The sequence below is a fragment of the Morus notabilis genome, unplaced genomic scaffold (genome assembly GCF_000414095.1).
Source record: "Morus notabilis unplaced genomic scaffold, ASM41409v2 Scaffold409, whole genome shotgun sequence".
NCBI lineage: Eukaryota > Viridiplantae > Streptophyta > Magnoliopsida > Rosales > Moraceae > Morus > Morus notabilis.
The window spans coordinates 489,882-495,881 of record NW_010357248.1 but is presented as its reverse complement, the minus strand read 5'-3'; the positions used below and the strand labels follow the sequence as shown (position 1 = coordinate 495,881).

Genomic DNA, 6,000 nt, shown 5'->3' with positions numbered 1-6,000 from the left:
CCCCCCCCCCCCCCCCCCCCCCCGGTAGTGTTCCAGATGCGAGACAGGGAACGCAAACTGACCGGAGAATAACTCAAAGAGGGGTCTCCTGTCCAACAAATCCAGTCTGTTCCTTTCTGGAACCTCATGGTGAACTTAGCCCAGTCCGCCCACACTTCTCCTAAGGTCTTGAGCCATGATATGCCTAGAACTACGTCAGCGCTGCCCAAATCAAATGGAAAAAAGTCCTCCACTACCCAGTATCCCTGAACCAGTATTTTCACTCCCCGACACACCCCACACTGCTTGAAACTCGTACCATTGCCCACCTCAATCCTGTGTCGAACCGTGGAATCAGTAGGAATAGCTAATTTGTGCACCAAATCCGCTGCAATAAAACTGTGGGAGGCCCCACTATCTACCAAAATTATGACCTCCCGATTCCCCAAAGTTTCCTTCAATTTCATGGTCTTTGCCGTGGCCATCCCCTTAAGAGAATGAAAGGACAATCCTAGGGCTTCCTCTCTTTCCCCCTCCGTCACCTTGGCTGGCTCCTCCCCCTCTTCTTGGCACTCTTCCCCGCTGGACTCGTCTTCTCCGAGCGCGAGGACTTGTAGCTGCCAATTCTTGCACCTATGGCCTGGGCTGAATTTCTTGTCGCATTTGAAACAGAGCCCACGAGCCTGCCGTTGTTGAACCTCGTCATAGGACATGCGTCGGTAATTAGTACCGACGCTTGCCGTGGAACTCGCAGTCGGTGGAACCTCGCGAGTCCGAGGTGCGAGCCCTTGGTCTCGCCAGTTTTGGGATCGAAGTGAGCTCTCTGTCTTATCTCCTGGGCTGAACGACATCGTATTAGAAGTCGAGTTACTGAACCCGGTCCGTGCGCCCATATCCAAATGGTTAATCCACCCCGTCCGGGCCCTCCGGATCCGATCCACTGCGTCCAGCCTTTCCTCTGCTTGCTGGGCCAGGTCCATGGCTCCTATCAGGTTAATGGGCCTGTGCATCTTGACCTTAGCCCTTATGTCCTCCCTCAATCCATTCAAGAAGGTTCAAGAAGGCCCCCCTGAAAACTAATTTTGGAATTCCCCTCAACGACGCCGCGAGTGCTTCGAACTCCTCCCTGTAATCCGCCCCCCCGCCATTTTGTCTAATCGCCATCAGTCTTTCAGTCAGGTCGCCTTCTCGGGAACGGCCAAAGCGCTGGAGGATCGCTTCCCGCAGATCTTCCCATCCAACGAATAGTTCCTGCGCATCCAGCCACTGGAACCATCCCAGAGCTTTTCCCTCCATGCACACCGCTGAGGCCACCACCTTCTCCCTCTCGTCGATGTCATTAATAGCAAAATACCGTTCCGCTCTGAAGACCCATCCGTGTGGGTCATCGCCATGAAAAACAGGGAGTTCAAGCTTCTTACCACGATGTTCCACCCTTGCGCGAGGCCTCTCTGGAGATCGAAATCGAGTGTAGCCCTCCCTTCCTCGGGCGTGCTCCCTTCTCGGAGGACTTGGTTCGGCTCAAGCTGGCCGTCCGTATTCGTGCCTTGGCGGAGTACGGTCCTCCGAAAATCTCCCAAGAGGTGAATTACCCTCTCTGGCCCGCCGTGGGGGAGAGCGATAATGTCGAGCTTGTCGTAACATGAGCTCCTCGAGTCGGTTGATGGTGCCTTGGATCCCTTCCACCTTGGCTCCCACCGCAGCAACCTCTCGCATCTCGCCGATCCGTTCTCCCATGGAAGCCACCTCCTCCTGCATCCGTGGTACTGGATCCACCGTCGTCTCAAAAGTCTGAAGAGCATCCTGGAAATTATTCAATCGTCTTTCCAAGGATCCCACCCGATCTAGCTGGTGCGCCATGGATCGGTGCTCTGATACCAGATTGTTAGGACCCTATGGCTGAGAAGGTAATTTACGGCAAGAATGGAAACAATAACCAGGAAAAGGGCCTGGCTCCTTTGTATTGAATCAATCGGAAAACCAATTACAAGAAAAGTTACAACTGAAAATAAAGGACGGAGGAGAGTTTGAGGACTCCTCCTAGCCTCCACAGAATCTATTCCTCACTCAATTCACGATCCTTCCTATTTTCCCCTCTAGGCTATTTATTCTCCTTGCCAATAACTAAGTCCTCACTCTTACTAACAGAATTCCTTATCCCGATGCTCATTGCTACCCCAAATTACCAACCTGCCCCTTTCCGTCTCTCTCTCCCCTTCTTGCATATACAAACCTAAGAGGCGGGGACCTATCAGTCATATGCTTACGGGACTTTGCATTATGTCAGCATTTGCAAGAAATTCACACACGCGTATCATCTATGCTTACGGGACTACCTACTATTGCTGCAGATGTATTGTCTCCCTCGTTAGGTGCAATATATGGGGTTGCCTGTGATTCAGTAACATCTTTGTTCCAAGCTATGCTTGACCGCCTTGAGTCTTGCATCTTGCAAATTCATGACCAAAAGTTTGGTACACTTGACTTGGATGCTGCAATGGATAACAATGCATCATCTTACATGGAGGAGCTGCAGAAATGTATTCTTCACTTCCGTAGTGAATTCCTGTCTAGGTTGTTGCCCTCGACAAATACTACCAATACTGGGGCAGAAAACATTTGCACTAGGGTTCTTATATTCTTTATCAGACATGCTTCACTTCTTAGACCACTTTCAGAATCAGGCAAGCTTAGGATGGCTAGGGATATGGCTGAGCTTGAATTAGCTGTTGGCCAAAGTTTGTTCCCTGTAGAACAACTTGGTGCACCATACAGAGCCCTTCGTGCATTTCGGCCTCTCATCTTCTTGGAATCATCTCAACTGGCAGCTTCTCCTCTTCTTCAAGACCTGCCACCAAGTATCATACTTCACCATCTCTACACCCGGGGGCCCGACGAATTGCAGTCGCCACTTCAGAGGAACAAACTCCCACCTCTGCAATATTCATTGTGGTTAGATTCTCAAGGGGAGGATCAGATTTGGAAGGGTATAAAAGCAACTCTGGATGATTATGCTTCGAGAGTGAGGGCCAGAGGAGACAAGGAGTTTAGTCCTGTGTATCCTCTTATGCTTCAGTTGGGATCATCCTTGACGGAGAATACTCCAGCTTCCCAAAAGCATTGATGGCTGGTATAATGGCACTGTGGAAGTGTGACTGCCAAGCCAATTTCAGGTTTTGCTACTTTGAGGAAGATTTTTTTGGGTGAGATAGTAGCAGATAGTCATATAAAAAGGAAAAAATAAAAATAAAAATTGCGCGAGTTCTACCGACAGCTTTGAGGTACGTAAGCTATGTCAAAATCAGTAATTCAATATTTAAATTCTTTTTGAAGCTGAAATTACCTTTTGTTATGTTATCAGGTCCTTGGTTCATACTAATATACAACTTGCTGCGTTTAAACAAAAGTGGTTGGCGGTTAATAAAGTCTGCCGGTTTACAACCCCTTTTTCTTTATCCTACAAAGAACCTGTTAATTTTGCGCTTTTGTATTATTCATTAATTCTTATTGTCACCACCCTTTTACTTGTAGTATGTAGAGATGCTTAATTTTGATGTAAATTACTTACGCATCACTATCTGTTCTTCCCCTCGATTTTAAATGGGATATTTACTTTTTTATACCTTGTGTTTTGAATTTATTTAAAAACTATATTTTTAATTTTTTATCTTATTAAATATATACCTTCAAATTAGATTTAATATCAAAATTTATACATTTTCACAGTCGATTTTAACTTTTAAAAGACCTAAAATACCCTTAAATAAAAACATAGAAAAAAGAAAAAACCTAAAAATAAAAACTTTAAACTCACAATTTTAACCTCTAAAATATGTAAAATACCATTCAAATGGATTATTTTGTGTTATTAATTGTTAATTATCTTAATATTAGAAAGTTTTAGTGTTTTTTTGCCATTTTTTAAGGATAGTTTAGTCATTTTAAAGGTCAATCAATTATTGATCGAGATAAGACATAGATTTGTATATTAAATCTAATTTGAAGGTATACATTTGATGAGATTAAAAATTGAAGGTATAAATTTTGAATAAACCTAAAACACATGATATAAAAATATAAATATCCTTTTTAAAATTTTGTACACTTCTATTTCTTAATTCTACAAAAAACTTATGGCAGATTATACATAATTAGCAACTGTTATGACAGGTCTATTTGGTAATATTTTCAAAATGATTTTATTTTTGGTAAAAAATGAAAATGAGATTGTTTTGAAAATCATTCTGGAACCGATTATGAAATTACATTTGATGATTTTTCAAGATATTGGTTTGAGAATGATAAAAAAGTGAAATTTTATTTAGTTACATTTATGTTTGTTTTGAGTACATGTAATTAATAATCTTTAATTAATATATTAATATATTAAGTAATTAATAATTGATAATTATTTAGAAAATAAAAATTAATATGATAATATAATAATGATGAATAAATTAACATTAATGAATACATTACTAATTAAGCTATATATATAATAAATTAATATACTAAATAATTAAAAAGTAGTAATTAGTAATTAATTATAAGTAATTACTATGTTAGTATTTTTAGTAATCATTCTTTTTATAATGATTAATTACTAATTATCAATTATTAATTATTATTGATTAATATATTACATATTAATAATTAAAATTTAATATTAATTATTAATTGAGTAATTACTATTTATTGTTTATTTATCAACTATTTACTAATTAATATATTATAATTAACATAATATATGATTGATATATTAATTATTTATTATTTATTTAATAACCTATTATTACTTGTTTTATTGTTAATATGTTATATAATTAATTTTTGACAATTAATCTGTAAGTAAATAAACAATTACTATATTATTTACTTTTTTTATTAACAAAATTAAAAACTTAATAGTAATAAATTAATATTTAATTAATAATTAAGTAATTACTATCTATTTATTAGTTATTAAGTATATCTATATATTAATTATTAATTAATATATAATATAATTAGTAATTAATAATTAATTATTTAATATAACTTTGTTGATAAGTAATAGAAAATGAAAACGAAAAGGGGAAAACAATTTTCATTCGTTTTCTACTTCCTTCACAAAATATCCTTAGATGTAAAACATCCCTCAAAATCCAGGAAATTTTCATGTTAAATCACTAAGAATCAACAGAATAATAAGCAAAAATTTACCTAAATTCATGACAGTAAATTACTCTCTAGAGTCGTGCAGTTTGTCTTTCAAATCAACACGTTTTTCTAGATAACCCTTTAGCTTTCTCTTGCTCTCTCTTTGATGATGGGATATCAGAAAATAATAGAATGACAATACGTGTGATCTGGAGACCATAACTACTATATATAGATAACTTCCCTATTAACTTTTAGTATGTCTATTTTAACCCATCACAAAAATAGAAATTACTCTTAAATTTCTACACATTAAAAGCCTACACCCTATTAGATACATTAAAATCTAAATGACCCAAACCTTAATAGACCATTTTAAATGGGCTTAACCTTATATGATAGTCTACAACATATAACTATTCACATATAAGCCTAATGTTGGATTAAGGATCCAATAGAAAAAATGGAGAAAGAGGGAAATAGGCCAAGACTTGAGATGAATTAAAATTAATGGGCCAATAATAAGTTAATAAATATGCTAAATTACTGTTTTTGTCCATAACTTGTCTGGTTATGAACCATAACTTGACAAGTTATTGTCCATAATTCACGGTTTTTGTCCATAACTTGTCTGGCTATGAACCATAACTTGACAAGTTTGTCCATAACTTATCTGGTTATGAACCATAACTTGACAAGTTATGACATATTAATTTCTATAACTAAAAGTTAGCCTATATACTTTCTTAAGCTTTTCATATTGGCCTATTTTCTACTATTTCTGTAGAAAAAATACCAACATTTCCAATAAATAACATTGTGATTTTTTTAAGATATTTCTTTGAAGGCTAATTTCTAATAAACATTCTTTAATCCTCTTTG

At 37.4% G+C, this 6,000-nt stretch overlaps 1 pseudogene; it reads left to right on the top strand.

The window, feature by feature from the left end:
- LOC21403805 overlaps positions 1-3,563 on the top strand; it is a 10,410-nt pseudogene extending 6,847 nt beyond the window's left edge.
- Positions 3,564-6,000: the final 2,437 nt, after the last annotated feature.